Raw genomic sequence first — 26,361 nt, forward strand, 5'->3', positions numbered from 1 at the left:
AGTTTAAAATGATACAGAGAGTAACCAGCTTACTTTCCCCCCCTTTTTTAGTCTTTAAACTAGGTGAGGGCATAGACATCAGCTTTGAAGAGTTAGAATGAAATTGCTTTGTTAAAATTGTAACTATTGTGCTGAGAATCAGGTCTCTTCCTGAGTTCAGGTGCTTAGTGAGATCCTGAGAGAATGCTTTTGGGGTGAAACTAGGGTTCTAAAGCATGGCTACCTGAATATTTACTTACTGACTTGTGCTTCCATCATTTGAGAATGACGGGGGCCTTCTCTTGGGTTGGGGCTTCCGAGTTAAACCCTGTCTCTCATGTTCACTCTAGAGTGGGTCACCAGCTCCAAGCGAACTGGTCACTTACTTTGAATGCAGAAATATTGTAGTGCATGGGTACAGCAAACAAAGGAGAGGGATTTCTAAGTGTATGGCTTTATTCCTAAATGCAGTTTAATACATTTAACAGGGATGGGTTTTACATTTCCTTCCTCTTTAATTTTAAATTCCTAGCAGCCTCATCTTAGACCCAATTCTTTGGGGAAATTAAACCTTCTTTGTTGAGCTTTTGTTTTTGTTTTTTTTTTTTTTTTTGAGATGCTGGCATGATCTCAGTTTTATTTTTATTTTATTTTTTTAATTTTATTTTATTTTTAAACTTTACATAACTGTATATTTGTTGAGCTTTTGAATCAGATTCCTCATTTGAGATTAAAACTGCCTTCTCCACAGCCATCCAAATTCCTTTTGGACCCTTTCATCCCTTTGAACCCATCAACAGGTGTTATTTTTTGATAACAAATAATCACACAAATAATGACTTTTTTCCAGTTTTGTTAGAGCTGTCTTGTTACACAACCCTCACTATCCTGAGATGGAATTTTTCCAGAACACAAAACCTCATAATCTTGGATCTCATGATATTTCAGAGAATCATATGGCAATCATAGTATTGCAATCCTCATGCCTTTAGCCCAGTATATACCGTGTTCATGACTTGTGCTCAGAGGGAAAAAAACACAAGGATCTAGCCATTTTATGAAAACACAAAGCTTATCCCCAGTGAAGAAGACAATGAAGAAAGTCTTGAATATGCCAGATCTTGTCTTTTAAAGCCTTTAGATGACAAGATCTGTCATTTAAATGCCAGATCTGTTGATTAAATAGTAAGTTTATTGCAGGTACATTAGAATTTCTTACAGTATTCCTGGACCACTACCCCAAGAATCAGATTTGTTACCTTGTAGTTTGTTTGGTAGGATTTCCTTAGCTGTTGGTTAGAGAACAGTTTGAATTGACTTTGATCTACAGGGAAATTGATTGGAAGGCTTATCAGTACGTTGGTGGAAGGCAGGAATGTGGCAGTCGTCAGGGACAACTGGAACCAGGGACTTGAATGCTGCCAGGATGCTCAGTCTTTTCTGTTTCAACATCTGCTTCTGTCAGCATCTTGGCTTAGTTCTCTCAGACCAGCTTTCGTCTCGACTCAGGGCACATGGCTGCTGGCAGCTCTCATGCCTTTAGATGCCCAATTTCTTTACCGTCTGAGCAAGATTTATCCTTATGCCTTAATTTAACTTTGAAAAATCTTGAAGAAGGACTGTGATTGACTCAGCTTGGACCATATGCCCTGATCCATGCAAATACAGATCAACTTTGACCAGAAGGTTAGGGTGCCATGATTGGCCACCTTTGGACAGGTACACACCCCTAGCCTGTGGCTAGGAGGAATGAGAAAGCAACAACATATATTTGAATCACATTTTTCCTGTGGGCTTTCAAGGTGAGGTAGTGGTGATACTTCCCAGAAGAGGAGGTGTTATTTTTGCAATAAAAGGGTAAAGGATATTCTGGGAAGAAAGGAAAAAATAATGTATGTTTATTATGGTTTTGTCTATAAGAATTTTAGATTACTTTTGAAGATAATAGATAATTTGTTTACACTTTCATTAGATTTCACTGAATCATACTAAAATTATTTCGGACTAGAAAATGCAGTAATGAGATATCATTATTAATTAATTCAGCATATTTGAAGATATTTTTGCTATGCTACAGCTTTGATGAACTGAACATATTTAGGCCATGGGGTTCAGAATTTTTGACAAAAAATTCAAAAAAATTCTTGTCTTCAAATTTCTCTAATGATGCAAGTACTAAATAGTTGGCAGGGTGTGTGGTACTCTCTGGAAATCCCTGAGCTTCCTGCAAGGCACACACCTGCTTTTATTGACTCTGAGGCCTGAAAATTATTCCTGGATTATTGCAGTTGGTTGATTTGTTGTGAACAGAAGGAGTATTCTGGATGCGTGGTGATGTCTTGTTATACCAAGGCTTAAAAATGTGAAAGGAAGAGAGATAAAACAATAGGCAAGAAAGAAAAATATGTGGAGAAGAAGAGGAAGGAAAATAACATAGATCAGTTGGGTGACAGAGAAAATGAAACAGCTGAGACACTGAGCAGGAGACGAGAGTGGCACAAAGGATCAGTGATGAACAGAGAGAAAACTGCTCCAGTGAAGGAGCTCGTGGCTCCTTTTGTGAAACCTTCCTTGGAATTGTACCCTTGAATGCTGACCCATCTCTGCTGCATATTTGTGCATCACACCATGAGATTTGTCACCCAGCCATCCGTTCTCAATCTCAGTATTCATTGAAGGAATCTGTGTGCCATTTTGAGGGAACTCCTATTGGAATAGGTTATCAGTCTTCATTAGAAGGACTGATACTGACACTGAAGCTCCAACACTTTGGCTACCTGATGTGAAGAGCTGACTCATTAGAAAAGACCCTGAAGCTGGCAAAGATTGAGAGCAGGAGAAGGGGGCAACAGAGGATGAGAGGTTGGATGGCATCACCGACTCAATGAACATGAATTTGAGCAAACTCCAGGTGACAATGAAGGTCAGGAGAGCCTGGCATGCTGTAGTCCATGGGGTCGCAAAGTGTCAGACCTGACTTAGTGACCGAACAACAACCAGTCTTGAGCGTCATTCATTGCATAGTACCTGAGTGCTCCTGTGTATTCAGGTAGAAAAACCATATGTAGTCATTTCTTTCATTTCAACTATATGAATAGTTTTGTGACTCAGGGGGCATTTGCACATTTGCAGGTACGGATAATCATAAAGGCACTGCTAACTATGAGTTGGAATAGGGAATCATTTATCAAATGGCTGGTATGTGCAAAACTGCTCTTGAGGTATGGGAGTCAAGATACAGATTCTGTATTCAAGGTCATCTTGCTATAGCAGAGGTTTAAGAATTATTAATCCTAGATTATTGCTGTATCTTCAGATGAGATTTGATATAGAAGATATCAAGCTGTCAGATATGTGGCCAGTGCCTAGCACATCCAGAAATGGAAAAAGGAAAAAAAAAACTTGTTTGGTTTAGCATACTATTTTAGAGAATGAACTTGGAAATTTTAATTTGAGACAGAATGGTACCAGAAAAATAATACCTTGAGCCCTTTTATAGTTCAACACTATTATTTTTACTGTGGCAACAAACAGCCCCCACATTTTAGTGGTTTATATAACATTTTTATTTCTTGCTCATTGGTTTGCAGATTGATTATAGTCACTCTAGGATAAGGGTTTGGATCAGTCTGCTTCCTGTATCTCTCACTGTGGGCTCTCTGCTGGAGGAACAGTGACAGTCTGGGTGTGCTCCTCTAGTGGGTGATAGTGGGACGCAGGGTGAATGAAGATGCTCAGAACATCTGAGAGCCTCCGTTCAGAACGTCTGCTCTTCTGTCTATATTCCCTTGGTCGAAGCAAGTCACCCAGCAAAACCCAAAGCAATCAGATGAAGTGTATTCCACCCATAGGGAAGTCATGGCAAGGTGAGGTGGGAAGGATGAATTGTGAATAGGCAGATATATCTACCACAGCCGCTAGGATGCCAAAGATACATGCTAGATTTCAGAGGTAATATAAAAAGTTGTATTAACCTTTGAGCCTACCTAGAATAACCCTAATCTTTGTAGTCCAAGTCTGACAAAATTGTAATAGGTTGAAATTCTAAGTCACTGAATTTTGGAATGGATTGAAATAGCCCAGGGGCAATTGGATCTTTAGAGTGACTTCTTAAAAAGGTCACTCTGCAACTTGTATACATGTTACTTAAGAAAATCCAAGAATTGAGAGTTTGAATTTCATTAAAAGTACATATAATGCCAATCTTCGGAGAAGGCAATGGCAACTCACTCCAGTACTCTTGCCTGGAAAATCCCACGAACAGAGGAGCCTGGTAGGCTGCAGTCCATGGGGTCGCTAGGAGTTGGACAGGACTGAGCGACTTCACTTTCACTTTTCACTTTCCTGCATTGGAGAAGGAAATGGCAACCCACTCCAGTGTTCTTGCCTGGAGAATCCCAGGGACGGCGGAGCCTGGTGGGCTGCCGTCTATGGGGTCGCACAGAGTTGGACACGACTGAAGCGACTTAACAGCAGCAGCAGCAATGCCAATCTTTTGGAGTTTATTGAATAAATACTGTTATAGCAACCCTGGAAATTTGCTTTGAGTGACAAATTTTGCACTAGAGCTCTTTTTATGTCTTAAAAAACATTCTGTTGGCTTGAGGTTTAATAGGAGAAACTCATTTTCAGGATTCTCTCTTATAAGAAATAATTCTTTACTTTTAAAATAGTACTCAGTATTTCTTTTTTGAGGTTAGGTTTTCCAGTATTAGTTTACAGTATGACTAGAAGGATAGGGGAGGTCCATCATGAGGAGTCATAGCTAGTTAAAGGTAAGTCATCAATGCAAACAAGGTACATGATGTAATTCAATGGAAAATAGGATTCAGTTTATGAAATAGTTGATCTTTTTTGTTTTATCAAGTTATATAGGAATGTCTCTTTTATTGGATGAGATGTACCTTTAGCCATGCTCTGCACACACAGAGTGCTAGCAGACATTGTTGGTTAATGATTATTCATACTGACCTCTTCTCCTCTCATGCCCATGAATCACTTCTACTGGCTGCTGAAAGGTTACCATGAAAGTAGATGCACCTTTTTTTTTTTTTTTCAAGAAGCACCACATTACTCAACATTAATTTAACTCAGGAAACAAAGGCTGATATTGCATACAGTTGAAACTACAGAGGGAATTTATGTCGGTGAGATGCAATTATTCAAATTAGAAGTTCAATCGCTTACAAGGCTTTTAGAATAAAAAGGTGCCCTAGGAATAGTTTAATGACCTCACACCAAAGTTTTAGAATTTATTTGAGTAAGAATGCCTGAAGCAGGGTCACTGGTTCTTATAAAAGGTGTGTGTCTTCTATATGCAAAATTAAGATGTAAGACTTAAAAAAACAACTGAAAGAAATCATTTTGTGTCACTGTCCTGTTTTTGTTGCAGTTGCCACATAATTTTGATATAGTATGCTGTTTTCCTTCTTCCATAACCAGAGGGGAAAATGTATGAAAACAGCGCACAATACTATCTCTTTAGCTCAGACTTCAGAGAAAGATTTATGCAGAATAGATTAGAAAATTAGAAAATTTGAGGAGAAATAGAGTCTAATCAACATTGAGGTCTTTATCAATACCACACATTCATTGGTCCAAAATTGTCGATTTTCAGCTACCTGAGAATAATGATCCTGAAGAAACTGACTTGTAATAAACCTCTTAGACTTTTGCCTGGCTCTTTGCACTCATTGTCTGTTGCCTTCTGAGTTTAAAATTAAAAGTTCCATCAAAAAAATAAGCAAAGAGGCTGATGCTCTTTCTCTCTTTTTGTCACATTATTTATTTTATTTTATTAAAAAATTTAAACCTATAGTGAGCTTAATATACAATGGTTGTGGTAGTTGTAATTATTCTTTGATATTCTGAGATACTAGATATAAACAGACTCTCAAGAAAAGAGATGTATCATGTTACCTGCCACTGTTTAAGGTGGAGTTCGGGAGTTTTTGTTACCTGCTGAATTTGCACTTCCAAGGTGCTGGGAATTGCCTGGCACACATTTCCTGTGAAGCTGACTGCCTTGTACTCTTACTACTTGCTCTTGGTGGGCTAGGCCTGACTTTGGGAAGCCAGGAGTTAATGTTGGAAGCCTTTATTGGCTTACATATGTGCATTCTTCCCAAATTACTTTTGGTTCAAAAATCTCACCTGAGGTTTTTAAACCGTAGGATGTTATGCATTTTTATATAGTTCTGCAACCTGTCATTAATAGAGAATTCAAATAGATCAGTTTGCATTTATAGCAACAAACATATGTGATACTAAAACCATGAATGAGTGATGACTTTAAAATGTTCCTTTGGAGATTTTCTTCACGTCCCATGATAGAATAACAGGGTGCTTCTGTTCAATATAGCCATGGTTAGATCTGTTATATAAACACTGACTTCATAGCACTCTCTCTTTTTTTAATGTTGGAGTATTTTTAGACTTATAGAAATGTTTAAGAGTAGAACAGATAACTCCCATGTGTTCTCTGCTCGGATTCCCCAGCTTTCAATATTTTGCCACATTTATTTTATTCTCTTCCTCTTTCTCTTTCCTTCCCTCTGCACCCCCCATTTATAACATATGATAGATAATATATAACATATAATATATGCACCTATGTTTCTATGTGTATATACTCACATGTTGTATATGTGTTAAGTTGCTTCAGTCGTGTCCAACTCTTTGTGACCCTTTGGATCGTAGCCTGCCAGGCTCCTCTGTCCATGGGATTCTCGAGGCAACAATACTGGAGTAGGTTGCCATGCCCTCCTCCATGGATCTTTCAGACCCAGGAATTGAACCCATGTCTCTTATGTTTCCTGCATTGGCAGGCGGGTTCTTTACCACTCACATGTATACATGTATGAGTAAGTTCAGTTCAGTCGCTCAATCGTGTCTGACTCTTTTCGACCCCATGGACTGCAGCACACCCGGCTTCTCTGTCCATCACCAACTCTTGGAGCTTTCTCAAACTCATTGCCATCAAATCTGTGATGCCATCCAACTATCTCATCCTCTGTCGTCCCCTTTTCCTCGTGCTTTCAATCTTTCCCACTTTTAGGGTCTTTTCCAATGAGTTAGTTGGAAAATATGAATAAATATACCCACAAACATTGCTATTGAACCAGTGGAGAGTAGATTGTATACAGTACTTCTGTATTCTCTGCTGAGTATATTCATGATGTTTGCTAATTGGCATATTACTGCTTTTCTTTTATATGTTTTTAAATTTAAAAAATGATTAAAATTTGAAATTTAATATTTTATTCAGATTCATATGCATAGAACATTTGATACATTGAGATATTGATTCAAGTTCTAAATTTTACATTTGAAAAATGGAGGCCAGACATTGGAGATGATTTACATAAAGTGGCATAGCCATTAAGTTTGAGAAATGATTTGAACCAACTCTGTTAATCCTTTCCATTTTACTAAATAATAACCCACGAAAGTTGTGCTTTATCGCTGTGCTACAAGTGCCTCCTGATAGTATTCCTGCTCATGGAGATATGTTCCATTTTGATTTTTATTTATTGAATGATGTTTTTAGTAAGTTATTTAATTTGGGGATGGTTTTATAGTATATTTGGCATTTTAAAAAGATAGAAATTACATTTATAAGTGGGAGATGAAAGATTTTAAAATTTTGAAACTCAGGTTGATAAAAGATATCCTATTTTAAACTGAAGGCTATAGACTTTCTAAGAAGGAATTAGACAAAATTAGGCAGAGTAGACATATTGAAAGTATTTCCCATGCAGAACTCATTAAAAAGTATAAATAAAACATTAAGAATCTTTAAAAATGCATAGTGACCTTGCTGGAAGGTAAGGGAAATGATCACAGACCACAGATAAGAGTAAATGCATTTCCAGAGTAGTAAGTATGCATTAAAATAAGCAGCTTTCCTATGGGCATTTGTCAATACCTGGTAACTTAGAGTTTTGGTTTTAATGGCCACAAGGAGATCAGAAGACAAGGTCCTAGATTTATACAAGGTAGTTGGAACAGGAATTCTGAGTAAATTCAGGATCATGAAAGAGACACATCGTTAGGGAATGAATAAACTAAAACCAGAATCTCTTCTGAGGGAAAAGTTGTCTAGGTTCTGAGTACAGAGGAAAAGCCCTAATGTGGGATTGAGATTTGAATTCACATTCACTATAACTGAAAAACCCTAAACAAAGATATTAATTTATAGTGGCGAGGGGTTTAGGGTTGTCTCAGGCATCTGGCAGGAGCTATCTCCAGTGCTCCTGGGCACATGCAAAGTTTGATGAGCATGATCTCACAGTGAAAACTCTCATACAATGAAGTGAGTGCTACTAGAGTTAGTAACAACCTTTAGTAGAATCAGATCTTAAAGACTTTGGATATTAGAACTATCATCTGTTAAACGTAGCATGTTCGAAGAAATAAAAAGAAAAGTGAAAATAATGTGAAAGCAACAAAAGCTTATTTGAAATGGTCAAGCAAAATACCATTTTTTAATCACTGTGCTTTAATATATTTTTTAAGATGTAGAAATGGAATTATGATTAGGTTAAAAATCCTTATCTTCTATAGTATGAATCTTCTAAATTTGCAATGAAATATATATAATAAAATATATATGTTATTATATATAACATAATATATTATATATACCGTACAATATATTATATATACCATACAATATATTATATATATATAACAGAGAGTTACTTTAATATGGAGGAGGAAAAGTGGAATGGGGTTACAGATGAAATAACATTGGCCATGAGTTCATAATGTTGAATCTAGATGGTGGATAACAGGGTAGCTCATTATTTTACAAGAAGGCAATGGCAACCCACTCCAGTACTCTTGCTTGGAAAATCCCATGGGCGGAGGAGCCTGGTAGGCTGCAGTCCATGGGGTCGCTAAGAGTTGGACACGACTGAGCGACTTCACTTTCACTTTTCACTTTCATGCATTGGAGGAGGAAATGGCAACCCACTCCAGTGTTCTTGCTTGGAGAATCATCATTTTATTCTGTTTCCTTTTTTTAAAAAAGGGTTTGTACCCATTTTGAGTGATTTAATGATTTTTAATAAATTTATAGAGGTATACAGTCATCACTTTTTAGAACATTTCCAAGATCCCTCATACCTGTTTGAAGTTAATTCTTGGTTCCATCTTGCATTAGGCAGCCACTGATCTGCTTTATAGATTTTCCTTTTCTGGATATTTTTTGTAAATAGAAGCAAAGAGTATGTAATCTTTTTGTCTGGCTTCTTTTACTTACCATAATGTGTTATGAGCTTTATCTCTGTTGTGAGTACATGCTAAGTCACTTCAGTCATTTCCGACTTTGTGACCCACCAGGCTTCTCTGTCCATGAGATTCTCTAGGAAAGAATACTGGAGTGGTTTGCCATGCCCTCCTCCAGGGTATCTTGCCCATGCAAGGATTGAACCTGTGTCTCCTACATCTCCTGCATTGGCAGCAGATTCTTTATCACTGAGCCAGCCACCTGGGAAGCCCTATCTCTGTTGTACCATATATCAATTGTTTGTAAAGTTTTATTGCTGAATAGTATTGAATTGTATGGATATACCACATTTTGTTTATCTGTTCACCAGTCAATGAACATTTAGATTATTTCTACATTTTCATTATTGTGAATAATGCTTCTGTAGACATTTGTGTACAGGTCTTGTAAATAGGTTCCCCAGGTGGCGTTAGTGGTAAAGAACCCACTTGACAATGCAGGAGACGTAAGAGATGCAAGTTCCACCACTGGGTCCAGAACATCCCCTGGAGGAGGGCATGGCAACCCACTCCAGTATTCCTCCTAGGAGAATCCCATGGACAGAGGAGCCTGGCAGCCTGGCAGGCTACAGTCCATAGGGTCTCACTGAGTTATAAACGACTGAAGCAACTTAGCAGACATGCACACCCTGTAAACATGTTTTCATTTCTGGTGTTGGGCCAGGTTTTCCTTTGGTGTTTGGCTGGATAGGACCGGTATTATAAAAATATTTTTTGTTCCCCTTGCCCATCCTTTTCCAGTCTTTTGGCTAGAAAGTGGGCTCTTCTTCAGCTTTTTTGTCCTGCCTGTTGGTATTTCCTGGTTGCAGGTTTCTCTGGCACCTCATCTAGGATGCATGGAAAGCAAAAGGGACACCCAGGGAACTCACCACCATGTCATTCCTTATGTCCTCAAGTCCCCAGGCTCCAATATATATCTTTACACCTTTAAGAATCTTCTTGTATTTATTAATTATGTCTGGAATGTTTTAGTTGTGAGAGAGGACCAGTGATGAATGGAGGTACACCATTTTGGTCCTAGACTGTGTTTTTCATTTTTACTAGTAGTCAAATGTGAATGAGTTCTGGCCTGTGAAAAAAGACCAGAAAAGTGAGGTGCCATTTCCAGGCCTGATGCTCTATTTTCTGTCTGTTGGCCAGACAGAGGACCCAGTTGAGGATTCAGATGACAGGCAAGATGGTGAATCTACCATATAGAAAGAACCTGGGTTTCTCGTTGACTGGGTATAGTAAATCCACTTACCGTTGTGTCATACACTGAGCTTTGGAGATTCTTTTCACAGTTAGCCTAGTTTGGTTTACAATAAGACTTAATACTATACCTTTTCCTCTCTGCTTTTTCTTGTTTTACACTTCCTTTAAAGCTAAACTCAAATTCTGTTGTTTTCATACAACTTTCCTTAATCCCATCACTCACTTATTTGAAATCCTACAGCCCTGTAAATTTAACTTATGATTATACTTTTTTTTTTTGTATATTGTTCTCTAGTCATCTTAACCACATGTTAATACTATAAGCTTCTAAAAGATAGGGACCATATTTCTCTCACCTACCTGTTCAGGGGGATGCTGAATAACTGCATATTAAATTTGTTCTTTGAAGCATTGAAGTGCCTGAATAATTAAACCCTACAGCAATGATGATAAAACGAAATTATCATCATTAAATTTTTCTTCCTTTGAATTTGAGGGTGTTTCTGCACTTTTCACCTGAAAAACTTTTAGCTCTGTGATGACTCCATCATATTCTTTATAGCAGAAATTTTCAAACCTTTTTACCTATGACTCATATCATAGATTTTCTTTGTATACACAGACACATGACTGAAACAAAAGTTTCATGTAATAGTACTTAAACTGTAATTGCCATCATTATGTGCAATGCCCTCTGATATTTTCTATTTTGGTCGCAACCCATTAATTGATTCTATGACTCATTCGTTGGTCATGACCTGTAATATGAAAAATGCTGTTTTACTGCAAGAGGAAGGATTGAAAGGGTGAAGCTGCTCAAACTGAGCTATTAGCTAAGGGCATGGAACACGTTAGCCTTTGATTCTGAAATTTTAAAGGTGGGCTTGTCATAAGAACTTCAAGCAGTAAATGTAACACACAAAGGATAAAGAGGCCCATGATCTGAGAAAGCCCTTTTAGTAGTTAGTGTTGTCCTTGGGCCTTTTAAATTACACTACTTGGGTACCTGAGCCCCATTTCAGATCTATGTAATTAGAATCACTGCTGGGACCTTGGAATCTGCATTGTGAAAAGCTCTGTAAATACTTAAGTTTGAGAACTGTTGTTCTTTTTTCCCATAGAGTCCCAGCTCTTGGTATGACAAATTGTTGGGCGATTTGCCGAAATGAGAACTACTTTTGCTTGAAAAATCCTGATTGCCTTGGTTTGTCAAGCTTTTGAATTCTAACTCTTAGTAATTTTTTAATATTTTTGTTTGTTTGTTGAGTTATTCACCATATACTTGGGCTAGTTTTAGCTTATTTTTGTTTCTAACCTCATACCAATTGTTACATAAATTTATAATATTTTCATTTTTGATTTTTCTAATTAGTTTCTAAACTTTGTTTTTATTTCTTCTTCCTAATTTTACTTTTATATTATCTTCCTATTTTATTAAATCTTTAAAAATGTGTGACCTGCATTTTCTAGTTATCTATTGTGAAGTTAAGGCGCTCAGTCGTGTCCGACTCTTTGCGACCCCATAGACTGTAGCCTACCATAGAGTGTAGCCTACTATAGAGTGTAGCCTACAGGCTTCTCCACCCATGGGATTTTCCAGGCCAGAATACTGGAGTAGGTTGCCATTTCCTTTTCCAGGAGATCTTACCAACCCGGGGATCAAACCTGGGTCTCCCACATTGCAGGCAGACACTTTACCCTCTGAGCCACCAGGGAAGGCCATAGTTATCTATTAATGATAGTTAACTATTAACTATCAATAATAATTAACTATTAATGATAGTTATTAATTTTAAAAATTTAGTTTATTTGTTTTACCAGCTGTGTTGTTCAGTTGTGTCTGAAAGCGTGTGTCGCTAAGTTATGTCTAACTCTTTGTGACCAGCACGCCAGGCTTCCCTGTCCTTCACTATCTCCTGGAGTTTGCTCAAACTCATGTTCATTGATTCAGTGATGACATCCAACCATTTCAATCTCTGTTGCCCCTTCTCTTCTTGCCCTTAATCTTTCCCAGCATCATGGTCTTTTCCAGTGAGTCGGCCCTTCGCATCAGGTGGCCAAAGTACTGGAGCTTCAGCTTCAGCACCAGTCCTTCCAATGAATAGTCAGGGTTGATTTCCTTTAGGATTGACTGATTTGAGCTCCTTGCCATCCAAAGGACTCTCAAGAGTCTTCTCCAGCACCATAATTTGAAAGTGTCAATTTTTGGATGGGAGATTTGTAGAGTTTTACAGTAATTGCCCCTTGATTAATCAAACCTCCCTCATTGATTTATATAGTTGCCCCCACCCCCCACCCGCACTCATTGACTCTGGCCTTGTGCCTTGCTAGCATCAGCGGATGTTATCCAAGTGGAAACTTGGTAAGCACTTGTGAACTGGGGACATGCAAGACACTCAGGCTATGCTGCTGGAGGGGACGTTGGAGGACCAAAGAGACATTTTGGCCAACAAGCCCCAGGTAAGTGTTTGACATGTGACTAGGGCCATGTTGGGCTTTCCAGTTCCATTTGAACCCTAGATGGATATGGCTACCTGAGTGACCACAGGAGAGAGCAGCAGAGGATCTGCCCCACTGACTAGAGCCCAAATTGCAGCATCACAATCAAATAAATGGTTGTTCTTTAAGACACAGTTTTGGAATGATTTGTTAAGAAGCATTAGGTAGCTGAAATAAAAACTGGTGTTATTAGTGAGATGCTGACATAACAAGATCCTAAAATGTGTCTCATTGGTTTTGGGACTGGGTGGCAGTTGGGGGCTAAAAAAATGGTGATGGGATTGTTGGAAGAGGCTGGAAAAATGAAAAACAACTGTCAATGAAGCTTGAAAGGTGGTGAGGAAACTGCTTTTGGAGATTGGAGTGGTGGCGCCTCATTTTTATGGTACTGAAACAATTTTAAAAGCTATTACCTGCAGGAACTTAGAATACAGAAGATCTATGTACTGAATTTGTGGATCTGGCTGCAGACCAAGGCAGAACGTTGAAATTGTCAGTTGGGTTCTGATAGCTCTGAGTAAGGTATGGGGAGAGAGAACTGAACTTAAAGCAGAAATTAGAGGAAATACAGGGTGCCCAGGAATTTCTGTGTTGGAAAATAAAACTGTCTTTAGTTGTCTCTGGCAGGCAAAAGATTCTCATAGTGAGAAGTGGTCTGGAGTAAATATCAAGTATTCTTTATTAAGACCTTAGAAAAATTTAAAAGGTAGATCCTTTTAGCTAGATGAAAAGCATGATAAGATCATAAGGTTTTGTGCCCTAGCAACCCAACACTTCAAAATTAGAGAAAGGTCTAGTTTGAAAAAGAGTTATGGTTATAGTTTAAGGGGGAATAGAGTGAATCTCAGTTAAATGAATAGAAAGTCTATAAAGTTTTAAAGGGTTGGAATTGGCTTATACTAAAAGGAGAAGGCAATGGCACCCCACTCCAGTACTCTTGCCTGAAAAATCCCATGGATGGAGGAGCCTGGTAGGCTGCAGTCCATGGGGCTGCGAAGAGTCGGACACGACTGAGCGACTTCACTTTCACTTTTCACTTTCCTGCATTGGAGAAGGAAATGGCAACCCACTCCAGTGTTCTTGTCTGGAGAATCCCAGGGACGGTGGAGCCTGGTGGGCTGCCATCTATGGGGTCGCACAGAGTCGGACACGACTGAAGCGACTTAGCAGCAGCAGCAGCAAAAGGGAAGGTCAGTTTAAAAAAAGGCCTCTGGGCCTCAATTTCCTAAGAATAGAAGCATTTCTGTTTAAAAAGAACCCCAAAGCCTTGGTGGTACTAGTGATAAAGAACCTGCCTGCCAGTGTAGTAGATGGAAGTACGCAGGTTCAATCCCTGGGTTGGGAAGATTCCCCTGGAGAAGGGCATGGCAACCCACTCCAGTATTCTTGTCTGGAGATTCCCAAGGACAGAGGAACCTGGCAGGCTACAGTCCATAGAGTTTGCCGAGTCGGACATGACTGAAGCGACTGAGCATGCACGCAAAGCCCAGAGGGAAAGCTAAGAGCTCTGAAATTATAGACTAGGAAACCATTCCAGAGAACAGAGTGGGCCCTAACAAAAAGAACATTCCTGTCCCTGAGGTAGGAGGCTCTCAAAACACTTGCTGCTGGATTTTAGATCTGCTGTGGAGAAATGACTTCTGTGTTTCTCCTCTTCCCTTTTAAAATTTATTGCAGTTATACTGTCCCTGTCTTTCCATTGTATGTTGGCTATTTGGGGGACAGACAGTTTCTCTTTTTGCTTTATAAACCTCTGATTCAAGATGAGCTGCATTCAACTTATACCCTAGGATTCTCATCCATATTTAGAACTGGTGCGTATTATGAGGTAATAGACTTTGATCCTTTTGCAGAAGTCAGAGGAGACTTTGGGAATCCTGGAAAGGGTCCCACGTGTCTGCATGTGGGAGGGATGTGATTCACTGGGGCCAGAGGTCAAGACTTCGATAGAGTGTTACATTAACATCACCTCCCCTGTCCCCAACCCCCATAAATCACGCCTTTTGGTTCTCAAGCTCTTTTGTAGACCGCTACCCTGACTCTTGACTTGGCCATAGGACTCCCTTTGGCTAGAGAAATGATAGTAGACATTATTCAACAGAGGCTTGTTAGAAGTTTACACAGTGGGGCTTGTCCTCTGACATCACTGCTGTCTCTATGACTGCTGTTGCCTGAATAATCTCAGGTCAAACTAGCTGACTAACCTCTCAGTTAGTCATTTGGTGGTGCTGGTTTGGTTGCTTAGTTGTGTCTGACTCTTGTGACCCCATGGACTGTAGCCCACCAGGGTCCTCTGTTCATGGGATTTCCCAGGCAAGAATACTGGAGTGGGTTACCATTTTGTTGCCTGGGTCAGGGATTGAACTTGAGCCTCCTACATTGGCAGTTGGATTCTTTATGGCTGAGCCACCAGGGAAGCCAGATTAGTCATTTAGCATAGGCTAAATGCAGAACCAAGAGTAAATAACTGAGTATTGTTTTGGAGTAGTTTGTTTTATAGCCGCAGGTGAGTAAGGATTGTTTGCTTTTGTCCCTTTCCTCTGCCACAATGCTTTTTGATTCCTTTCAATAGGTTCTTTGTTTTCTAATCCCTTCCGTTTTGTTTTTGATCCCTTCCATTCTAATAGCTTTGATTTATATAATTCAGAAGTCCCATGGGCCAAAATTTCTACTGATACCCAATCATGCTGCTAGAATGGAGTCTTCCCCCCCTCCCCCACCCCCCCTCCACAATATGATTCAGTATCAGGTTCAGCAATGAAGAGCTAAAGGATCTAAAATCCATGGTCTTATCTTCACAGATTTGTTCACTGATATTGTAAAGTGAAGTGACTAGATTGCTGTGCACTGTACCTGTTTGGGAGGTTGGACTTTTCAGTTACGTATGCCTGAGGAAATAATTCCAGCACCCTTCTAAAATCCTTTTTATCTGTTGAGCCAACTTCTTGATGTTGCTACATACCTTACCATGAACTTCTTTTTAGGTCAGAAGGATGCATCAGAGGGAAACGTGATTTCTTCTGGGCAATGGGGAAGGACATAGCAGTGAATAAGAAAGCCTTATTCAGTTTTATGAGGATGTTGAAGATTCATTGGTGTATAGATGTATCTTGGTGTCAGTACACAGACATATCTATGTAGCTGACTTGGATTACGTATAGTAATCTCTTTTCTTGTTAATATGTAGACATGTTTATTATCTCAATTTAATATTTCATTAATTATATATCATCTATTCCATAATTAAAACTATTCATTTGAATAGCTATCTCAATATCTGTTTTTATTAGCAGAGAATACCATACACATATTTAATAGTAGTGTTTTGTAGTAACTGAATTATTGCATTGAACCGGAAAGTTTGCAGAATGTACCCTTGCAGTCTAGTTACAGTGATCTGAATAAAGGGGATGCTTAAACACTAAAGAATTTGTTAAGAAGACAGAAAACTTCAAAAGTATTTGTAATAAAAGGGTATAAGATTCAAATGCTCTTTTTTCCTTTAAAAAAGTTAATTGCTTCATTTTTCCTTTAAAAGCATTACATTTTGATTGAAGAAAACTTGGAAAACATAAAAAAATAGACAAAATAAAAATAATCTATACCACCTTCAAAAATTAGTTACTCTAAGATGTTATTGTATGAAACTCACAGTTAAGAAATACTGAATGATCTATGTGTTACAGACATTATAGTATTGTATTCACTTTAAATAAAGTAGTTTAAATGCCTGCAAATACTATGATGAAGGAACTATTACTAATCCATTTTACAGATGAAGAAAGAGGAGCAGAGCGATTAATCTGTTGAAGATTACATAGATTTAAACCCAGACTTTTGACTTAAAAGTTTGCATTTCTAAACCATTATAAATTTCTCCTATCCTTTTCTGTGATTTGCCTTCCTCCCTCCCTGCCTCCCTCCTTTTCTTTTCTCCCTTCCCTTTCTAAACTTGATCTGCTGCTGCTACTGCTGCTAAGTCGCTTCAGTCGTGTCCGACTCTGTGCGACCACATAGACAGCAGCCCACCAGGCTCCGCCATCCCTGGGATTCTCCAGGCAAGAATACTGGAGTGTGTTGCCATTTCCTTCTCCAATGCATGAAAGTGAAAAGTGAAAGTGAAGTCACTCAGTCGTGCCTGACTCCCAGCGACCCCATAGACTGGAGCCTACCAGGCTCCTCTGTCCATGGGATTTTCCAGGCAAGAGTACTGGAGTGGGGTGCCATTGCCTTCTCCCAATTTATTTTTTTTTTCATTTATCACATTTTCGCCTAATTTATTTTACCAAACATATTCAAATATCCTTAAATATTTCTCTGCAATGTGATTTTTAATACATTCTAGTATCTGGTGTAGACTGGTAGTCTACAGTCTATGAGGTTGCAAAGAGTTGGACACGGCTGAGCGACTTCACTTTCACTTTTGGTAACCATATACCACATGGTTTAACCATTACTATTTTAATCAGTTTTCTGTTATTTGTATTAGGTTGGCTTAAGTATTAAGCTATTATAAATAATGCAAGATGAGCATCCTTGTACATGTTTTTGATTATTTCCTGAGGATAACTTTCTAAATATGACATTTTCAGGCCTAAGGATAAGACCACTTTAAAGACTTAGATATATTTTGACAAATCACCTTTTGAATAGTTAGTAAAGATTTTTATTTGTGCAAGCAATATACGGGAGTACCTGGAGTGTCTGTAAAACTTTGATGTATCACTCTCTGTATATACAGAGTATAAGTTAAGTCTAGGAGAATGAAAAATTAACAACTCACTCTACTTCTAAGTTAAAATGGTATGTATCCATTTAAAAATTTATTAATATAGCTTTAAAGGCTTGCTTTTGGAAGAAAGTTGAGAAATTTAGTATCTACAGAAATTCAAGTTATTTTTATGTGAATAAAATTTCATGCAAAAATATCAAAAGGGTGAGGAAAATATTCACCTCAATTTAAAGTTAATATTTTTTTAAAAGCTCTTAAATCTCTGAATAAAATGTGATTAGATTCATATCTGGGCTTTCAAGGATATGGAATCCCATTGCCTAACACAATGCTTGGCAGAATTGGAATTCAGGAGTTTTTCAGTGATGAAGGAATGAACGAGTGAAAGAAAGCACAAATGAATTTTTATAGCTTCACTTCCTTAACGAGGGCATCCTTTGTTGTCTTTTAATTTGGACATATAAAAATATATCTCTGTTCTAGCTCATGTGAAACCTGTACAAATTCTATACATGCGAGCAAAGAGAGGCTGCCAGGATTGTCTGGCCAAGGTGCGATAACTGGTCTAGGCCAGAGCTCTGAAATAACTCCACGAAGAGGGCTTTCTCTCTGGGACTTACTGATTGTCGCCAAATGCTCCTGTGGGCAACCTCTGGACATGGAGCAGGTGTGAGGAGCCCATTATTCTATACTTACTAATAAAGTGTCAGATGTAACTAGGACTTAATAAGTATAAATTTCCTGAGATGCTTTATGATTTGAATTTCTTCCTGGTAGTACTCAAGTGTAACTGAGTATGTATATGTGACTCTAGGTTTTAATCTCCTTGCCAGGTTAAGGGCTCTGAGGTCAAAAGTTTGAATAATTTTTAAATTAGATGGATGGTCATTGTAGGGGGTCAAGTATTAAAGGCTATGGGTAATAAGTACCTTTTACCTGGAAAAAATGCCCCTTTTCTAACTTAAAGCTTCATGCAGACTTGGGTACAGCATAGTCCATTTTGTTATGCACACCTAGTAAGACAAATATGGTAACTCTACAAGCCATGCAAACAGTTTGCTTCAGTTCAGTTGCTCAGTGTGTCTGACTCTTCGTGACCCAGTGGACCACAGCACGCCAGGCCTCCCTGTCCATCACCAACTTCCGGAGTTTACCCAAACTCGTGTCCATTGAGTTGGTGATGCCATCCAGCCCTCTCATCCTATGTTCTCCCCTTTTCCTCCTGCCTTCAGTTTTTCCCAGCATCAGGGTCTCTTCAAATGAGTCAGTTCTTCGCATCAGGTGGCCAAAGTATTGGAGTTTCAGCTTCAGCATCAGTCCTTCCAATGAACACTCAGGAGTGATCTCCTTTAGGATGGACTGGTTGGATCTCCTTGCAGTCCAAGGGACTCTCAAGAGTCTTCTCCAACACTACAGTTTAAAAGCATCAATTCTTCAGTGCTCAGCCTTCTTTATAGTCCAACTCTCACATCCATACATGACCACTGGAAAAACCATAGCCTTGACTAAATGGACCTTTGTTGGCAAAGTAGTGTCTCTGCTTTCTAATGTGCTGTCTAGGTTGGGCATACCTTTCCTTCCAAGGAGTAAGCTTCTTTTAATTTCATGGCTGCAGTCACCATCTGCAGTGATTTTGAAGCCTCACAAAATAAAGTCAGCCACTATTTCCAGTTTCCCCATCTATTTGCCATGAAGTGATAGGACTAGATGTTATGATTTTAGTTTTCTGAACGTTGAGCTTTAAGCCAACTTTTTCACTCTCCTCTTTCACTTTCATCTTTAGTTCTTCTTCACTTTCTGCCATAAGGGTGGTGTCATCCGCATATCTGAGGTTACTGATATTTCTCCCGGCAATCTTGATTCCAGCTTGTGCTTCTTCCAGCCCAGCGTTTCTCATGATGTACTCTGCATATAAGTTAAATAAGCAGAGTAACAATATACAGCCTTGACCTACTGCTTTTCTTATTTGGAACCAGTCTGTTGTTCCATGTCCCATGTCCAGTTGTAACTATTACTTCCTGACCTGCATACAGATTTCTCAAGAGGCAGGTCGAGTGGTATAGTATTCCTGTCTCTTTCAGACTTTTCCACAGTTCATTGTGATCCACACAGTCAAAGGCTTTGGCATAGTCAATAAAACAGAAATAGATGTTTTTCTGGAACTCTCTTGCTTTTTTAATGATCCAGCGGATGTTGGCAATTTGATATCTGGTTCCTCTGCCTTTTAAAACCAGCTTGAACATCTGGAAGTTCACAGTTCATGTATTGTTGAAGCCTGGCTTGGAGAATTTTGAGCATAACTTTACTAGCGTGTGAGATGAATGTAATTGTGTGGTAGTTTGAGCATTCTTTGGCATTGCCTTTCTTTGGGATTGGAATGAAAACTGACCTTTTCCAGTCCTGTGGTCACTGCTGAGTTTTTCAAATTTGCTGGTATATTGAGTACAGCACTTTCACAGCATCATCTTTCAGGATTTGAAATAGCTCAACTGGAATTCCATCACCTCTACTAGCTTTGTTTGTAGTGATGCTTCCTAAAGCCCATTTGACTTCACACTCCAGGATGTATGACTATGTGAGTGATCACACCATTGTGATTATCTGGGTCATGAAGATCTTTTTTGTACAGTTCTTCTGTGTATTCTTGCCACCTCTTAATATCTTGTGCTTCTTGTTAGGTCTATACCATTTCTGTCCTTTATTGAGCCCATCTTTGCATGAAATGTTCCCTTGGTATCTCTAATTTTTTTGGAGATCTCTAGTCTTTCCCATTCTGTTGTTTTCCTTTATTTCTTTGCATTGATCACTGAGGAAGGCTTTCTTATCTCTCCTTACTATTTTTTGGAACTCTGCATTCAAATGGGTATATCTTTCCTTCTCTCCTTTGCTTTTAGCTTCTCTTCTTTTCACAGCTATTTGTAAGCCTCCTCAGACAGCCATTTTGCTTTTTTGCATTTCTTTTTCTTGGGGATTGTTTTGATCCCTGTCTCCTATACAATGTCATGAACCTCTGTCCATAGTTCATCAGACACTCTGTCAGATCTAGTCCCTTAAATCCATTTCTCACTTCTACTGTATAATGCAAACTATAAGACACCTGAATAGACCATCTTATGCATGTTCTTTCAAAATTATGGCATCTAATAATAATCATTCTATGATCAGAATATACATTTATCTTAATTTTACTTCATTGCTTCCTGGCTAGTGCTACAATGTTAAAAGTTTACAGCAGAGTACTATATCAGTTTCTTCTCTTACTTTAATAGCCCTCCACCCCCCCACCCCAATAATTTCTCTAAAATAATTGTTCTTCAAAAGAAGTCTGAGGGTCACTGTTGGTTTTTCATGGCTGCAACTGGGGACTATGTCATTGAAAAGCACAAGTGAAAACTGCTCAGTTGTGTCTGACTCTTTGCAACCCCAGCACTATACAGTCCATGAAATTCTCCAGGCCAGAATACTGGAGTGGGTAGCCATTCCCTCCTCCAGGGAATCCTCCCAACCCTGAACTGGGATCTCCTGAATTGCAGGCAGATTTTTTTTTTTACCAACTGAACTACCAGGGAAGTCAGAAAAACACAAAATTCTATTTAAACATTTTAGTTTGTATATATGGGCAGAGTGGGTGGTGCTCTTTATAGAGGTCTGAAAAGGTTGACAGTACAGCTTCCAAAGAAGTGAGGTTAAAACTGGGCTTTGTTGGTAGATTATCATTAGTGAATTGTGGCTGTGGACTTTTTTTTTTTTAATTAAAAAGTGAAAGAGAAAATAAATAAATTAGAAATTTATAGAAAAAATTGAAACTGTAATAATATCATGTACTGATGGATGGCTGTGGCTAAATCTTACAAGGTGAGAAATCTATCATGTCTCTGTTTAATTCTCTAGGGGAGTTTTATTTTCCTAAATCAAGACATAAATTTTCTCCCAACTGTCATATGATTTGAACTTAGGCACAAGCTGAGAATTTAGGATACCTTGACAATAATATTTGTTTGTAGGAGGAATAAAAATCCTTCCACATCGTCTTTGATCAGAGAGAACATTAAAGCTCAACTTCTGTGTTATATTTGTTTCTAAAGCAGGTTTGATACCTGCTGTTTCAAGCTTTAGCATAATTTACTAACATCTGTTGAAATCTGCTGACTTATATGGTCTTTCTTAGAGTGAATGATATAGTACTTAGGTCAGAGCAAAACATGTAACCTTTTTTTCATGTAACTTAAAATTTTTCCAAAAGAAAAAAGAAAGGAAAAGAAAATTATATTTCATCAACCAGAGCTAAGAACTTAGATTTTTTAATGTGTACCTTTATTTATATATGTATGTATGTTTTAAAATGAAACTTGAAAACATAATGAGCATAATGTGTCTGAAGAAGATATTTTTCAGTAGTTATGGACATTGATGTTTTTTCTGGGTTAATTCCTAGAGTCAGGACAATTGAAATCTAAAAAAGTAGGCTTACTTTATTTGCTTAGATGAAATGAAACACTGCACAAAGAATTTAGTAGTGGGGATGTGTGAAAGAAAGTTAGTCGCACATGTCCGACTCTGCGATTCTTGGACTGCAGCCTGTCCCACTGCTCCGTCATAGAATTCTCCAGGCAAGAGTACTGGAGTGGGTTGCCGTTTCCTTCTCCAGGGGATCTTCCCGATTCGGGGATCAAACTCAGGGCTCCCACATTGCAGGCAGATTCTTTGCCAGCTGAGTCACAAGGGAAGCCTGGAGGGTGTGCGGTGGTAGTAAGAATTTCAGCCTGAAGACTTCCAGATTAGTTCAGGCATACCTCAGAGATATTGAAAGTTTGGTTTCAGACCACCTCAACTCATATGATGTTCTTTGTTCATTTCCCATTGCATATAACAGTTACGTTTACATTGTATTGTAGTCTATTAAGTGCAATAGCATTATATCTAAAAATAAAGTATTTGTTGTTGTTGTTGTTCAGTTGCTAAGTGTCTGACTCTTTGCGACCCCATGGACTATAGCCTGCTAGGCTTCTCTGTCCGTGGGATTTCCCAGGCATGTGTACTGGAGTGGGTTGCTATTTTCTTCTCCAGAGCATCTTCTTGACTGAAGGATCAAACCCACGTCTCTTTCATTGGCAAGCAGATTCTTTATCACTGAGCATTACTTAATTAAAAAATACTTTATTACTTAGTTTCTAAGCCTTTAGCTATTCATAGTCTTTCTGCTGGCACTGTTTATAATAGCCAGGACATGGAAGCAACCTAGATGTCCATCAGCAGATGAATGGATAAGAAAGCTGTGGTACATATACATAATGGAGTATTACTCAGCCATTACAAAGAATACATTTGAATCAGTTCTAATGAGGTGGATGAAACTGGAGCCTATTATACAGAGTGAAGTAAGCCAGAAAGAAAAACACCAATACAGTATACTAACGCATATATATGGAATTTAGGAAGATGGTAACAACAACCCTGTATACGAGACAGCAAAAGAGACACTGATGTATAGAGCAGTCTTTTGGACTCTGTGGGAGAGGGAGAGGGTGGGATGATTTGGGAGAATGGCATTGAAATATGTATAACATCGTATATGAAATGAGTCACCAGTCCAGGTTCGATGCACGACACGATGCTTGGGGCTGGTGCACTGGGACGACCCAGAGGGAGGGTATGGGGAGGGAGGAGGGAGGAGGGTTCAGGCTGGGGAACACATGTATACCTGTGGCAGATTCATTTTGATATATGGCAAAACCAATACAATATTGTAAAGTTAAATAAAATAAAATTAAAAAAAAATCTTTCTGCTGGTGTCAAGTTGTGTCTCATTGTTGCTGACTGCTGACTTATCAGGGTGGTCCTTGCTGTAAGTTGGGATGGCTGTAGAAATTTCTTAAAATGAGACAAAAATGAAGTTTGCTGCATCGATTGACTCTTCCTTTCATGAAGAGTATCTCTATAGCTTGGGCTGTTATTAGATAGCAATAGAACTTCTGCAGAATTGGAATCAGTCCTCTCAAAACCTGCCAAAGCTTTATTAACAGAGGTTGTGTAATATTCTGAGTCCTTGTCATTTCAGCAGTCTTCTCAGCATCTTCACCAGAAGTAGATTCCATGTCAAGAAACCTCTTTGCTCAGTAAGAAGCAACTCCTCATCCTTTAGTGTTTCATGAGATTGTAGCAATTCAGTCACATCTTTAGGCTCTACTTCGAATTCTAGTTCCTTTGCTTTTTCTACCATGTCTGTAATGACTTATTCCCCTGAAGTCGAACGCCTCAAAGTCATCCATGAGGGCTGGAATCACCTTTTCCCAAACTTCTGTTTATGTTGGTATTTTGACCTCTTCCCATGAATTACAAATGTTTTTTAATGGCATCTAGAATGGTGCACCCTATAAAGTAGGTTTTCAGTTGACTTTGCCCTGATCCATCCAAGAAATCACTGACTGTGGTGGCTAAGGCTGACAGCTAAGGCTACAGAGTTACAAAAATGTGTGTGTGTGTGTTTGTGTGTGTGTGTGTGTTTTTAAAGTACCGAGGATCTTTATTCTTAGGTCTGAAAATGTATTTCTTAAATAATGAGACTTGAAAGTTGAAGTTACTCTTTGATCTATGGACTGCAGAATGGATGCTGTATTAACAGGCATGAAAACATTAGTCTTATTGTATAATACATCCATCAGAGGGCTTCCTTGGTGGCTCAGTAGTAAAGAATATGCCTGCCAATGCAGGGGACTCGGGTTTGATCTCTGGGCTACAGAAGATCCCTTTGGGAAGGATATGGTAACCCACTCCAATATTCTTGCCTGGAAAATTCCATGGACAGAGGAACCTGGAGGGCTACAGTCAATGGGGTTGCAAAAGAGTTAGACACGACTGAGTGACTAAGCAACAACATAGCCATCAGAGCTTTTTGAGAACCAGGTGCATTGTCAATGAGCAGTACTGTTTTGAAAGGAAATGCTTTTTTTTTTTTTTTTTTCCTGAGCAATATGTCTCCACAGACCTTAAAATATTCAGGAAACCATGTTGTAAACAGATGTGCTGTAATTCAGACCTTTTTGTTCCATTTACAGAGCACAGGCAGAGTAGATTTAGCATAATTCTTAAAGGCCCTATGATTTTCAGAATGGTAAGTGAGCACTGCTTCAACTTAGTCTCCAGCTGCATTAGCCCCTGATCAGCCTGTCCTTTAAAAGTTTTGAAGCCAGACATTGACTTCTGTCTAGCTATGAAAGTTCTGGGTGGCATCTTCTTCTAGTATAAGGCTATTTCATCTACAATGAAAATACGTTGTTTAGTGTAGCCACCATCATGAATTATCTTAGCTAGATCTTCTAGATCAATTGCTGCAGCTTCTACATCAACACTTGATACGTCCCCTTGTACTCTGATGTTAGGGAGATGGCTTCTTTCCTTTAACCTCATGAAACAACTCTGCCAGCTTCAAACTTCCCTTCTGCAGTTTCTTCACCTCTCTCGGTCTTCATAAAACTGAAGAAATTTAGGGCCTTTGCTGTGGATTAGGCTTTGGCTAAAGGGAGTGCCATGACTAGTTTGATCTTCTAGACTTAAAACTGCCTTGATATCAGCAATAAGGGTATTTCACTTTCTTAGTATTTGTGTGTTCACCGGTGTAGCACATTTAATTTCTGCCAGTAACGTTTCCTTTGCATTCACAATTGGCTGACTTAGGGTAATTGGCTTAAGAGGCCTAGCTTTCAGCTTTTCTTGGCTTTCCACATGCTTTTCTCATGAAGCTTAATCATTTCTAGCTTTTGTGTGCAATTCTTTCTTTCACTTAAACACAGAGGTGATTGTAAGGTTATTCATGGGCCTGATTTCAATATTGTTCTGTCTCAGGGAATAAGGAGGCCAGAGTAGGGCAGTGGCTAGTTGGTAGAGCAGTCAAACCACAAACGACATTTATCAGTTAAATTTGCTGTCTTACATGGGTGCAGTTTGTGGTGCCTCCAAACAACTATAATAACATGAAAGACTACTGACCACAGATCACCACAATAAGTATCATAAAAATGAAAAAGTTCGAAATGTTGCCAGGATTACCAAAATGTGACAGAGACACGAAGTGAGCATATATTGTTGGAAAAATAGCACTGGTAGACTCTTGATCCAGGACTGACACAAACCTTCAATTTGTGAAAACACAGTATCTGTGAAGCATAATAAAGTGAAGAGCAATAAGAAGAGATATGCCAGTATTTAAAAGGAAAAACATTCTAGGCAATAAGCAAAGGCTTGATCTTGTCTTGAGTCTTACGGAAAGTATATTGTACTTGACTTTGTTTCCCTTTGTCCTATTGTTGCTATAGTTATCATTATCATCGTACTTGTTGACTGTATCATGAACTGTTAATTTCCTGTACTTCTCTTTTAACTCCCATAACAACCCTATGAGCTGGGTGGCACTGCAACCATAGATGTGGAAATGAGGTTTGCAAAAGGTTAAGTAATCTGTGTCAGATAATCTGGCTAGTGGGTTTCCCAGGTGGGTAAAGAATCCACCTGCCAGTGCAAGGGGTGAAGGAGATGTGGGTTTGATCCCTGGGTTGGGAAAGTCCCCTGGAGTAGGAAATGGCATCACACTCCAGTATTCTAGCCTGGAAAATTCCATGGACAAAGGAGCCTGGTGAGCTACAGTCCAAAGAACTGAACATCACAGAGTG

The 26,361-nt window shown here is 38.8% G+C and overlaps 1 protein-coding gene across 46 annotated transcripts in view; it reads left to right on the plus strand.

Annotated features, from left to right (window-relative positions):
* The window catches only part of IMMP2L (inner mitochondrial membrane peptidase subunit 2), a 984,232-nt gene that overhangs the window by 45,608 nt on the left and 912,263 nt on the right, over window positions 1–26,361 (plus strand). The window lies entirely within an intron of this gene.

This window comes from Bubalus kerabau, chromosome 8 (assembly GCF_029407905.1).
Source record: "Bubalus kerabau isolate K-KA32 ecotype Philippines breed swamp buffalo chromosome 8, PCC_UOA_SB_1v2, whole genome shotgun sequence".
NCBI lineage: Eukaryota > Metazoa > Chordata > Mammalia > Artiodactyla > Bovidae > Bubalus > Bubalus kerabau.